Raw genomic sequence first — 14,486 nt, 5'->3', positions numbered from 1 at the left:
AAAATAATTAACTCCAAACAATTTTTTGCATTTGTAAACTTTGCCCAGTTTATTGCATTTGGATCTGAAACAAAGATTCAAAAGCATACCACAGATTTTTTAAAATTATTATTGTGATGTGGGGATAGAATCGATCTGATTAACAGCGGTGGTGCTTAAAGTTATAAATAGATGGAGAATTTGGTTGGACAGGGTACAGTTGGGGGTAACGATTCCTCAGGCTGCACACCTAAACAGTGGAAGTTGGGTTACTTATCATGCTGGAGAAACATTAAAGTCCACTTAATTTACTCTGGATGTGAAGAAATCTTATAGAAATTTACTTACTCCTCTCTGCACCTAAAAAGAATGAAAATTTATCAGCTACAAACAGACTGGTACCTAGGCAATGACTATTGACGAACCCAGGTGCACTGTACAAAACAAAAGCCTTGAAGGAACACTTCAAAATAAATGGGTTAAGCGGGCAAAAGAATTTCATGTAAAAGCATTAAATGTTCACATGCTAGTACTGTATCACCATCTGAAGAGCAGGAGTTCTCCCAATATAACTGGCCAACATTCCTCCCTTAACCAACACCGCCAAAAATAGATTAGCTATCTATTTATTTGTCTCATTGCTATTTGTGGGCTCTTGCTGTGTGCTAAATGGCTGCTGCATTTGCCTATATAACAGTCACTGCACTTCAAAGTAATTTGTCACATGCAAAATGCTTTGGGATGTTTCTGAGAAATATGGTAACACATTATATGAATGCAAGTCTTTTTGATATTTGAATAATGTAATTTCAAAAGCAAATGTTGATGACTAAGGATATGCTACATAAATGCAAACTGGTGTTTTCCTTGCTTGGACTGTCTTTCAGGATCAAGTTCTGAACTTTTATTCCACAGGATGCTTCCTTGCAAACATAGTGAACATGGCAGGAATTAATCGCCTGCTTTGGCTTGGATAACTGGGAGGAGAAATTTGGTTGGTTAGCGCCTCCTGTTAGCGCCTCCGGGGGGCAATAACAGGGTGCTAACGACTTATTGCCCGGGTGCGGCAATGTTACCGCCGTCCGCGAAATTCACCTGGCGGCAGCAATAACCCCTAGCGCCACGCTCTCCTGCGCCCAGAGATCGTGACACCATCCGGCTGCATAGCACCCCGGACCCGAAATTCGGTTCCGCCCCCTGCAGCATTGCTGGCCGGTAACACCGACAGCTGCAGGAGACGTTGTTCGGGAGGCCGGGTGCTTCGGGAGCGCTAATTAAAGGTAAGGCCACTGGTCTTCAGTAGAAATGTGTTTCCTTCCTTTATGGTGCATTTTGAAAATGTTTAAATGCCACAATTGATCAGCCCTGCACCCTGTTAGAGTGCTTGGGGCTGATCGTCGAGGATCCCGGCTGTCGTTGGCGATGAGAGAGATCATTCAAATGCAGAGCCTGCAGCGATGGCCCTTCCCTTTAAGGGAGGGAAGGAGCCCTCGGATCCCGGCAGCGCTGCAGTGGTCATTGTGCACCTCTATTGCCCCCCCTCCCCCCCCCCCCCCAGCTTGGTTTAGCGCTCTAGAAGGGAAGTGGTAGCGTTTGTTCTAGCGCTCCACTTCCTTCCTGGAGTGCTAACACTGAATTTACCGAAAGCTGAGAATGATTAACGCCTGGCGCTAATTTTTCCAGCTGTCAAAATTTAGCGCCCCAAGCGATACCGAATTTCTCGCCCCTGATGCTTTATTTTCTGTCCAATGGAAGAATGGTGGAGTGAAATATATCTGAAAAATTAATTAATTTTATTCAGTTATGCTTTTCTAGTTGTGTATGTGTTTAATGTGTTTGACTGTGGCATTTGCTCCTTACGTTCTCTGTGCTGGTTGTGGATGTGCCCAATTAAGTGCTCCCTAGCTGAGGGGGCAGCACTGTTGGATGGCTACACTGCCACCTGGTGATCTCCAAACCTACCTGTGTCTGACGGACCTGCATCAGTGACGAGTGGTCTCCTTTGCTGTAGTCATTGTGGGGTCATTCTTTTCAGAGACAGGGCAGCTGGTTGACTGTCTCTGGACTTCTTCATGGACCAGGTGGCAAATCCCCATCACAGCCCTCCTGAGCCTCCTCATGCAATGTTGCTCCCCTATGCCCAAGTAGAAAGAAGTTAGTTCCATGACCCCTATGCTCCAAGTGTGAAACCATGCTCTAAAGGGCATAGGTATGAGTTTTTTTGCAGTTTTCTCCATTCCTGGAGTAGAATCTATTGTGGGTCATGCACCTTTTAGGGCCTTGTGAAAATGAAAATCAGGAGTGATGTAAAACGGACTGCCGACTCGCTATCACCTGTTTTACACTATGGTACAAGGTCAAGATCTATCCTAAGGAATGTAGGTCAGAGATTTGGGACTGCAATGTTGTAGCCCTACCTCCTACCTATGTCCCTTAGAGCATTGCTTTGCACTTGGAGCACAGGAGTCATGGAACTAACTTCTTTCTACCAGTAGCATGAAATAATGTAACTGGGAGAAGAGTATATGGCCCAGAATTTGTGGCTGTAATGATGGTGAAACTGTCAGCGTTCACTGTCATTACTGTATAAAACTGACAGCAACTTCTGGCGTCGCACGTGTGCAGTTAAATGCGGAAATCCGGAGGTTGCTGTCAGTAATACCCTGCTCCTCCATAGGGTGCACTGTTGCAGTCTTCGCAGATGCAACCAACACAGAATCAGTGATTTGACGTGAACTTCAACTTTTTACACACTGTTCTCACTGTAAAAACCATTGAAAGGGTTGAGTCTTGTTGAATGAAGTGTAGCTGAGTTTTTAATGGTATACTAAGTCATAATTACTGCTGAACAACCTCTCTTAAAAAAACTAATTTTAAAAGTGTGTCTTTCCTTTCATTCCATGCTAAAAATTCCATAGATTTTTAAAAATATTAAAAATACATTTTTATTTTATTTTCTTAAAGTTTGTTTATGATATTTCAGCTTCTGCCTTAATCCCATGTGTATGTCCCAATCTTTATTTTGCTCTCTGTAAAATGATTAAAAAGTGAATGATAACCAGTACTTTTTACTTCCTGGTTTGCTCTGTGAGAATTCTTTACTCTGATTGGCTGCTCAGTCTGTCTGATGACTTCACTGTTCCTGGATGCCACAGATCCCTATACATGACGCCATATTGAAACTGACAATGGAATAGGGGAAATCAACATCACAGAGCCCGCTAAATTTTTGTGAGCAGCTTTCTTCGAGGTTAACGGCGAGCGTCATCCCTTCATCGCTGACCTCAAAATACAGGCCTATAGTTTTTAAATTGCCTAATGGTGAATAACAGATTCAGACCATTCCAGTCAGAGTTTAGGCAGCAAATTTGCAACGGAGCCAATTGGTGGTGAATTTTTAGTTTGATCCAGGGTGTGTAACATTTTGAATGTCCACTTGAAAAAAGTGCACTTTGCTTAATTATAAATAGTTTTATACTTCACAATTGATTTACAAATGAGACATTTGTGTTTTTGAAAGACAAACCAGACCATCACTCCCCTGAAAGACACTGTACTGGAAATACTGAATGTATGCATCAAATGTGGATGGTTGACAAGTATGAGTTGGTTAAATCAGAAGGCAAGAGAGGACTAAACTTTCCTAGTGCTCCTTCTCCTCCTGGCCTCACTCAACTTGAATGGCCTCTTCTTGATCCGATCCTCTTCTAAAGCTGGGCCCTGCCAGGTAGGTACAGATAAAATCAACTCTTGTGATTTATAACAGCAGCTGCCTATGTCAACTGGTCATGTTGTACATATACACTCCCACCATTGGTGGTACTGTCACACTTCAGTTTTTGCATCTCCCAGCTCCTCGGCCTGTAGAGAAACTGCTGTGCTGCAACCAGCTTTACTTCTCCGCTTCCCAAATGATGGTTTTTCAATTCACTATAAATAATAATAATATAACATTCATGTATGATATAAAAATAAGGACAGAATGCATGACTTTAAAATGAGACTGCATTAGATCTGCATTCCCTAATCCAATTATCCTTCATCCTCTAACTCTGCTTCACCCGAAGAGGAGACTGGATTGCGATTCTACGTGTGCAATACCACAGGAGATTGACTTGCACCAAATCAAAATGTTGCTTGAATTGTTGGGGTTGGTCTGAATCATGTAATACTATCTGCGCAGAAATATCAGCTCATGCCTTGGAGATATTATGATAAACTTGCTAGTACTGAAAAACAATAGGGGCTGCAGTTTCACAATATGTCAGGTCATTGTTGATCATATTACTGATTGAAAAGGCTATGTCATCCTGCCGGGAAGGGGGAAATGGTAAAATAATTGTGGTTGCAGCTTGAAAAGGTCAAAGCTTTTTACTAATAGTTGGAACTGTTCTATTAGACAGCCAAAGTATTTTCAAAAGCTATAGTCATACATAACCTATATAAACATCACATTGTTTGTGGTCTCTTGGGAGAAATTGATTGAAAATATCAGGGGAGGTTGCAGTGTTGGATACAGTTGAGTGGAGTTCCTTTTTCAAGTGTGGGAATTTTGAACTTCCAAGCCAAAAATTTATGATAAATCAACTGCCTTAAAATCAACAAAATAATATTATCCAACTAATAATCTAAGTAGTTGAAATTGGATGATTCAAAAGTGGAATAATGTAACTGGACTACAAGCAATAATCTCTTGATTTACTGGCTTTTATCAAGCACATGGCAAGTACCAGTCTGCTTACATTCTATGCATAATGGAGAAAAAAATAGCTCTTTGTTCAAAAGTAATCGGTATCATTAACACAAGCTTGTAGTTCCAAATAAGGCGTGCCAGTCTTGGATTTATTTATGAAGTAAAAAAATGCGACTAAAAAAAAGCTTTTGTTTATTTTCAGGGGGCGCTTTTGCACTGACTGTCTGGGACAAAAGGTTGTTCAGTCGCTCTTGTGAGTTTACGCCGCAGGAGTAGCCCCTGTGTATTGAGTGAGACGTTGTGAAGTGTACAGTGTTACACAAGCTCTGGCGTGGGGAATTAGATTGATCAGAGTAATTGCACAAGTGGCTTTATCTATCTCCGTTTGGTGATCTTGCCAGCCCTGGTGACAGCAGTAACGTTTGTGTTGCACACATGCTCACAGAGCGCCATTGAAACACTTCCCTCCGTTATTTTGAACTGATGGCCAAAATGTCTGTGTCTCTTCTGCAGGCAATAATGTGGTAAGATGGAATTTCCAAACTTTAGCAAGTAAATAGTTTATCATAACTTAATTTTAAAATGAGTGGGTAAATGCTTTGCAACCGTGAAACAGCAGAACAGTATGTAAGTCTTGCTTCCATCCTATTGGATTATATAACAGATCATTGTACAAAACAAGACATACAAGCCAACGGCACTTAATACTAGTTGACTGACATGGGCAGGAACACAATGAGAATGAATCATTTGACATGACAAGTATCCACTCGATGATCAGATAAATAGTAAGAGAGAACTGTCATATGGTTTTGCTTTTTGTATCTTTGATGCCATTTTAAATAACAATGCAGCACTAGGATAGGATAAAACGCTTTCACCCTGAATGATTTCCTTTCTTCCATTCATCTTTTGTGCAAAAGCCCAGGGGCAGGGGACGTCGTGTTCCAGATGTACTGTTAGGATTACAGTACTGATTGAAGCACTTGTGGGGGATTTGGATTGAAAGATAACGTAAACAAAAAGAAAAAAAATTACAAGAAAAGGAGTGACGTGAAACAGGACTCCGCAGGGAGACAGGGTAGGGTGACTGTGTCCTACCCAAGGAAGAGAACCAATTAAGTTGGGTTATCTGTATTAACTAAGTACAAGAACATATATTAATTTGTAATGAGATAAGCTAAAGGAAATGGTAGACATTTATTCAAAATATCTACTGATCTTGATTTTTTTTTAAACAGGTCATTTTGATCCTTTACATCATGTAGCAAATTATCTTTCAGTTCATTTCAAGAGTAAAGTTCAGATAACCCTGAAAAACAAGAAACATGACATTTGAATTTACTTGACTCAGGTTTGGGAGATCACGTGTAGATGAAATCCACTCACGTTACAACAAACTCCAGTATTACAAAACTCAGAAATCTCACAATTGACTGTTTCCTTAGTCAGAGCTGCAAGTCCATAATAGCCAATTGTGGAAATGAAGTTTTATTGAGATGAACCTCTGATACCTTATTGGTCTCATGAGTTTATAGTGACACAGTTTGTCTAAAGAGTGTCATATCCTCCCCCTTATCTCTGTATTTAACTTTTAAAGCATATGGAAGCATTTTGCTCTCACTGGACCCCTGCCTGTTGTGCACTGCACTTGATATTCTTCCTGACTTTTTGCACCAACCTAAAGCGCTCTCATTGTGCACAAGCTTCACTTAAATATTAAAACCATTGTTAATTAGATAGAGATCAGTGCAGGTGCGATTCCTCGATTTCCTTGTGGTCAATGCGCTGTACACTCAGATCACTTATATGAAATCAAGATCAGGCACTTTCTGGGTCAACAGGTAGTCAGAGTTTAAAGGTTATTTGGAGCATATATATAAATGGATTTGGACTGTGGGTTTGGGAGAGCTTTATTTCTCAGTGTTGGTTTTTCGTAGCCATTTATTTTGAAGGTTTTCATCCAAATGATTTAGTTTGGCAGCAAGATTTGTCATTACAATATGGGAACTCAAGTGGGTATTATATTTTGTGTTATTTGGAGGAGGAAAAGAGGTTCAATTTGTTGTCAATCAGGATCCCCAGATCATTTTCATTTTCCATACATACTATTTTCTTTCCGTTTAAATAATAATCCTTTCCTAATTTTTTCTGTCCACTGACTTTCATCTATACTTCTCTATGCTTCATAAGACACACATCAGCAGGGCTTAGGGCCTCCGTCATGGGAGAGTCTGCAGCATCTGCCCCTGGAATCGCTACGCACTACTTCCTGGCTTCTTAGATGCCATCGGGACTGGTGGCTGGTTCTTGCAGTCCATCTATGGAAACAGTAGAGGAATATATATTAAAATGCTGGCAGCACAACAGCCTTTCAACCAGAGCTTGCATGGGTAATCATTTGTAATGGGCGGTGGGGGGGAGGGGGATCCTGGGACCTATGCGCATGCAAGTAAGTGAAAAAGAATAATACTTACCTTAAACTTCGCCAAGGCCTCCAGCTGTACCCTGGCCCATATTCTCTACAATCTCAGGTCTCAGCGTGTTAAGTACGACACATTCGGATTGACTCAATATCAAAGAAGAGGTTGCCCTCCTCCCATTTGGGTTTGCTCCCTCCTTTTATATGCAGTGTTGTGAGGTTGGAAGTTTAAAGGGCACACAGAATGACACCCAAGTGTCCACCCTGTATCCCTATTTGCATGTACGTAAATGAACATACATTATACAAGGACATCATGTTGTACAGGCGGTTTGCGGGCTTAGCTTTCCAAATAATAACGTGTCAAAAGGGTACCTTGCTGTAATATGGATATTCATGTAAAGCTTGGGAAAATCTTTTTCGTCAATACTTGCAATGCAGCCTCTATCATGGATGAGAGGAAACTCTTTGTGCCACACATAATTTACCCATGTACTTGGTCCAGCGCATCACTGGCCAGCCTCATCGTGGTAAGCTTGTTGAGGCTACTAACCATTTTTCTCACCTGATCCCTTGTTATTTGGCTGTTTAACAGAATATTTAGCCTGTCTGCCACCTCCTGCCAAAGAGAGTGCACAGTTCTCCTTTGGGGGAGGATGTCCCAGGGTCCCAGATGGGGCAACCTTCATTGGCTGCACTTCTTACCGAAGCATCTCCAAAGCAGCATCTGAAAATGGAGATGGACTGTGTCATTAGCCAGCCATTTCTAGCTTTCTGCCCGGCAACAATCAAGCGACAACCCCTTTAAGGAGCAGATGCAACTTTTAAGAGCTGCAACTGCATGCTATTTCCTGCCCCTGACTTACAGCAAGTATTCCCTGGTACACCCACTTCACCCTGGGAGCTCGCTGTCTATACATCATGCGGCCAATTTCTAAACATTCAGCCGATTCAGCTCAGCACTAAGGTTACTGAAACAGCATTAAAATTGATCCTATTGTTTAATCAGGTATGAATATTGTAGGAAGCCACATAAACCACAGAAAGGACTAATTATGGTGCATTTTAGCACATTTACTTTAAGAATAGCAGTTAGTATTCAGTTCGGAACAGTGATTAATTGGCCTCATATATATCAAATAATCGTGCCATAAGAATAATTAGCTCATGAGTGTTACCTCATTAGATGAAGGTGGTATAATACTTTTTCTTGAATTCTATGGTATATTTTGCTCACGTATTTTAGAAATAGAATCTGATCCCGCACCCACTTAGAATTTTTTGGAATCCCCAAGCAGTCACTGTTGCTTCAGGGAAATTCGACCCATATTTACAATTAGGTAGAGTGTAAATTAGCCCTTACTGATTTTAATTGTACACACTACTCTAAGCAACCAGTTAGGACAACTTAGAACACAGCAAGACAATAAGGAAATGTATTATGTCTACAACTCAGCTTAATCATGCATCAGTTTATCTATACATTTCATAATGTCACTTTTATTTTCCAATTATTTGAATTTTTGTTGTTTATTTTTTGTGTATTTTATGACATTTTGCTGCTATGTAGAGGATTTGTATTAAGTTCTGTTTGTTTGTCATCTGCCTTGTGTATTATAATAACAGATACTTAGGGCTGGATTTTCTCAGCGGTGGCAGGAGAGCTGGTTGCTGGGTTCCGGTTCTGCTCCCGGCTGCAGCTGCTCTGTCAAAGGGATTTTCCCTTGATTAGCCTTGTTAAGCCCGCCCTGTGGGTTTCCCGGCCAATTAACAGGAAGCGGGTCTGATGATGTCATTTGACGACGCGTCATCAGCCGGTTTCCTTAAAGAAACCACGGCCACATTGAGTTTGACAGTTGTTCTGTCAGTATACTACAACATTGAGGTGCTGCAAACACTGACAAGCACTGCACAAAGGTGAACACTTGCACCCAGGCTCTCCAATGACTCCCTCCATATGCTTATGGAGGGAGTCACAGCTCTCCAGGACACCAACGCAGCCTGGTTGCACATTGCACAGGAGGGCAAAAGCAGGGATGTCATCAGGGGTCCCTGGCTGCAGTGGCGCCAACCTTTCAATGATCTGAGCAGATCACGAAATGTTACGGCAAAGCCACACTCAAACTCACCCTGCCGTGCCACTCAACACCCCCCATCACTCTGCCTTCCATACCCTTCTCCCGCACATCCTTACTCACACCAACTTACCTTGCACCTCCACCCATCCGTCTATCTACATTATCACTTTCCCATCAAACTAGCCACCCCTCACACTCACTCTCATCCTATTGCAAGCATACCAACTAACAACACACAAGGGTAGGCACTTGTGAGGTTTAGCCAATGTCATGTGAAGTTTCTAGTAATGTGTTGTCATACAGTGAAATCTATATTGTCAACACTGCCCTTATTGGACAGATCTTTGCGCACCTTGAGAAGTGTCTTACTGGGTTTCAGTGAATGTTGAGACAAAACTTCCCCCCCCCCCGCTATAGTGATGAGTGTGAAAGGAATAGCTTATAGCTTGGACATTGTAGGGATGCTTTACGGTGCAGGTGTGGGATGGTGTCAACCTGGCGCATCATGTGGCAGCCAGGATTTACAGCATCAAGTGAAGTAAATCTGGCCATGGTGAGGCCATCGCTGGCCTTCCGGGCAGCAATGTTGTCAGGGGCTGATGCCCTGTGTCCAGTGCAGCATCAGGTGACGGCGGAGAAGGTTGTTGTTGTTGTTGGTGATGTTGGTGTGCCTGGTGATGTTGGTGTTGGGGCTGATCGTGGAAGTATTCAGAGGACCAAGGTCTGATTTTTTGAAGGGCACCGATGTTGCTGCAATAGATGGTAGCTGCAGGTGAGTTGACAGAAGCGATCTGTCAATGGTGAGAGAGGTTGTTCCAATGAGATGGCACTGGACATACAATTGGCTCTAAACACTTGCAAGCTAAAGAAATCTCTATATGTATTACAAATGCAGTAACCAACATTTTCTGCGCTCTGAAACTGGCCATCTGCAACATGGCATCTTTCACACCACTTCTGCAGCTGTCAGCTTATCAGATACATCAGAGCAGACTCAACTCACGGCGTGTTCCCTGAGCAGCAGGTAACCCATGGGGGAGCACGTAAAATGGGAAGGAAGCCTCAAAATACCATTAAATTGGCTGTTAACAAGCCATTTAATTAGCTCATATTTTCTCCCCCATGGCTTGGTGTCGGGTCAGTTCTCCGCTGAGAGACCTGACACCTGGGAGAATCGCATGGAGGCGGGTTTCCTACCCACTGTCAATCTTTGCTATTTTGACAGCGGACCCGCCTCCAAACCCGCCCACTGAACGCCGGCAAAATTCTGGCCTTAATCTTTTACTTCATAAATGCATTTGACTTTCAAAATATGTTTATAAAATAATTATATTAGGTAAATTTTGCGAAGCAACTGATTCCCACATTAAATTTAGTGGACAGTTTAATTTCCATTTCAATTAAATCTGGTATATTTACTAGATTTGTCACCTCATTAAATGGCTACATTTTCCGTTCAGCTTACTTTTATCTTACCCTGCTTCACTTTATTGTAATATACTCTCAATGGCAACTTAAATGATCAATAAATTATATTTGAGAACAGCAACTGTTGGCCTCACTCACTCACAAACACACTGGCCCAGTAATTCCAGGCACAACGCGTGCGTAAGGACGGGGTACTCACGCGTGTGCCCGGAGGGATTGCCGGTTTTCAGCATGCACAGCGCATGCGCTGAAAACCGGCATTTCCTGTCCTCTTACCCAAGGGGTTAAGAGGCAGAATGCGCGCGACTGCACAGGCAGCGCGTGCGCAGTGAAATTCCTTTTTTTTTTCAGAGTTGTGCGTGTATAAAGGCCTCCGGTCTTTACGCATTGAAAAACCACACATAAGTACTTAGTTTTTCAGGTAAGTGGGCTTTTAGTACAATTGAGAATTTTTTTTTCCACAGGTTTATTATTTTTAAAGAATTTACAGTAAGGTAAGTTTAGTTTTAGCCCCGATTTTTTTATATAAATTTTTTTTTCAAATTTTAAAATTTTTGTTTAAAATAGTTTTTCAGAGTTCTTTATTGTTCATTTAAGTAGTGCAATGTTTTTTTTAATTTTTTTTCAGGTTTAAGTAGTGTTTTGGGGCCAGGAGTTTTCATGAGTCTGACAGCTCTTACTGTCAAACTCATGAATGAGTTTCCCCTCCCCTGATTGGCTGCACAGTGCTCACCTGATCCAGCCGGCACATCGCACTAACTACGCCGCTGGATCAGGTAAGCACAGCGCGCCGACATCTGAACCAGGCCTGTGACAGGAAATGCAAGCAGGCCCGGGCTTCAGATGTCGGCGCGCAAGGTGAGTGCACATCGGGGGCTTGCACGCGCGGCAAGCTCCTGATCCTAATTTCAGGGCCATTGTATCCAAGGCTGCATCCAAACACCTTCAGCAGCTCCGACAGACTTGATGACTCCATCGTTGAATGATGGGGTTTGTATCACGAGTTCAATGTTGTGAAGAACATAAACTGGAAGTTACTGTACAGGAAAAATGTCATATTACTGTAACTTTAGCCCCAAAAATATATTTTAAAAAAATACTGTTTACTTCTGCTGATTCAAAGTAGTTTTTAAACATTTAAAAATGGAATTATGCAATAAATTGAAATACGAATTGAAAGTAACACAGAAAGTGGGGATTAATTGTCCTCAAATAATCGTGCCATTAAAATAATTATCCCATGACTGTTCCCTCATGAGGTGAATGTGGTATAATACTTTTTCTTGCATCCTATGACTTATTTTGCTCAAGTTTTCTAGAAGTAGAATCTGATCCCGCACCCACTTCGAACTTTTGGGAATCCCCAAGCAGTCACTGTTGCTTCAAGGAAATTTCACCTATATTTACAACTAAGTAGGATGTGAAATGGCCCTTATTGATTTCAATTGTACACACTCCTCTAAACAACCAGTACCAGTAAGATAGGATCAATCCAATTTACAGTGAGCAACAACTTAGGTGGTCAACTCATACTCAATGAAAAAATGAGATTTGAAGGAAAGAATTGTAGACCATCGAGTTTGTCACAGGTTGGAGGATAAATACTTGGGATTATTTTTCAGGATTCTATCACTGTTCATCTGAAGGGCTTCAGGAATCATAAGAAAGTCCTTTGGAGGAATAGACTGAATGACACAGGGGGGCTCTGTGAGATCCTGGCTGTATGAGCCATTAGTCATTGTGACTGGTTCTTGTAGGACACCTATAGAAAGAGAAGAGGAACATGTGTTAAAATGCTGGGTGTTTGACACCCATTCATATATACTGTATGACATTGTATTGTGAGTTAGTGTCTACTTGGGGGGTAGTGAGTGAATGACTAGGGGAAGAGAAAGAACAGGAAAAATATGATACTAAGCTTTAGGAAGACCTCTGACTTCTCCCCCTTCCAAGAATTGCATGCCACTGATTCCTAGTGTGACCTTTTCAAAAGAACTCCGGGGCTTAATGTTATGGAGCCATCTTCCCATACATATCGGTTCTCTTCTGCCATACATTATGTTATCCTGAGAGCAGATTTGAGAAGTTGGAAGTGTCAGGAATGTATCCTGTGACCCCCTCCTAAGTGGCTATCTTGTGGCTCATTGACGCTGTGAATACATGTACATCGTGCAACTAGATTTTGTTAGAAGTATTTATTAGGCACCACCCTTTAAGGATGTCATTGTGGCCAATGTTTCAGGTATAAGTTACAGCAACAATTCATGCCCTACTGCGGAATGAGCATGCATGGTATGTATTCTGAGGGCTATAAGGCAATCTGAGTGAGAAGAATCAGTTCATGGTGTGTATATTTTGTCCATCTACGTAGTATAAGGTAATGATGAAAGTCCCACATGGTCAGGTTGCTAAACTTTGTGCAAATTTGTAGGTAGGTCCGCAGGGTGTGGGAAACAATATTGACTTGAAGTGCCATCTCCTCCCATGCACTCTGTACTGCTCTTGTGTGGGGCAGATGCCTTGAAATGCCAAGCAGAATGCTCCGTCTGCCACACGTTCTTCCAGAAGCACCTTAGGCTTACCATTTTCTCTGCTCCATTGTAGAAATGTTTTCAATTTTTTTGCCCACCAAAAATGTACTCCCCTTTAAACTGCTGCTGAAGGCCTTTTAATTGTTCAGCAGGGCCAGATATTTCACCTAATCACTAAGGCGTTACACAGTGAGAGCTTGCTATACATGGATAACATAGCTTGACCTTGGAAGATTCAGTGGCATCAGGCAAGTGTAAACCAAGATCTCCGTTGCCTGCAGCTGTATATTGTAAAATTGTCACTATTGAGTTTAATCTTCTTGGAAGGTTTATCTATGGTTATTCACCTATTCCAGGCGATGAAACAAGTTTGAGAGAATTTATCATAGTGCAAATCGTATGTGGTCTGTTGGAATAAAGGAATAGGAATAGGAACTTGCTTTAAAATATGTTCCTTTTCCTGCTTGTTTCCAGTTCTGAAACGTTAACTCTTTTTCTCTCTCCACGGATGATGCCTGGCCTGCTGAGTTTTTCCAGCGTTTTCTGTTGTTATTTATGATAGATTCAACGTGTTCAATTGGGCTTTTCTTGTTCCATGATTTTCTATGACTTCATAAACATGACAGGGTTCTTAAAATTCAAAATTGTTGCATTCTCAACAAAAAAATACATCTTGATGTCAGCACATTTCAGATTTTTGCACAGGATTCGGTACCTGTTTTGAGCCCCATTGAATAATGAGCAACAACAAATGAATGCAAATTGTACTTGAGTCGTTTAGATTTCATCCCTCGTGTATCAGACAGCTCAGAATATTTCAAACCATTTTACCTCTAGTCTCAAATACTTGAACTGTAGAATTTTTTGCACTCCTTTTTGGCTTTAGGATAATTAAAGTCAGCACTCGTCCACTGTATGCCAGAGAGGCAAATTTACACTGGAGAGGTGACTGTCTTCTCTTGATATGACACAGATTGGTTTAGAATACTGTAGCATTAGGTGGCAGAGCTGAACGATTTGAATAATAAAACGTGAAGGAATCTTTTGGTTTCCACTTGTTGCATTCAGTGGGAATAACATTGCTGAAAATTTTTAGGCCTAAAAATTCAGTTGCTTTGCGCCTCCCGTTAGTGCCCTAAGAGGGGGCTAACGGGGCGCAAAACAACTAGCGCCCGGACGCGGCGCTGCCAATGCCTCCTGTGAAATTGAGCGTGAGGTTGGCGGCGGCAGGAACCGTTAGCGTCCCGCGGTGCTGCGCAGCCAGCGACGACGTCATCACCATGCGCAGCGCCCCGGCCGCGATCTTCGGTAGCGCCCCCTGACTTACTGCCGGACGCTATGTCCGACAGGGTTAG

At 42.0% G+C, this 14,486-nt stretch overlaps 1 protein-coding gene and 1 long non-coding RNA gene across 8 annotated transcripts in view; one reads left to right on the top strand and one right to left on the bottom strand.

The window, feature by feature from the left end:
* Positions 1 to 14,486, top strand: part of astn2 (astrotactin 2) — a 1,941,856-nt gene that overhangs the window by 1,642,559 nt on the left and 284,811 nt on the right. The gene's annotated exons all lie outside the window — the stretch shown is intronic.
* LOC147101842 (uncharacterized) lies at positions 2,658 to 10,832 on the bottom strand. 2 transcript variants are annotated; one of them, XR_015073379.1, is made up of 4 exons: positions 10,739 to 10,832; positions 7,660 to 7,821; positions 6,836 to 6,993; positions 2,658 to 3,909 (listed from the first exon to the last, which is right to left on the bottom strand). It is a non-coding gene; the product is annotated as an uncharacterized LOC147101842 (long non-coding RNA). The 2 variants fall into 2 exon arrangements; XR_015073378.1 differs by lacking the exon at positions 2,658 to 3,909 and having other exon boundaries at positions 4,807 to 6,993; positions 10,739 to 10,827.

Source organism: Somniosus microcephalus, chromosome 23, assembly GCF_052327205.1.
Source record: "Somniosus microcephalus isolate GS21.2 chromosome 23, FLI_Smic_1.0, whole genome shotgun sequence".
Taxonomy (NCBI): domain Eukaryota; kingdom Metazoa; phylum Chordata; class Chondrichthyes; order Squaliformes; family Somniosidae; genus Somniosus; species Somniosus microcephalus.
Note: the sequence above shows the minus strand (reverse complement) of the source record. Positions and strands in the feature narration are given on the sequence as shown.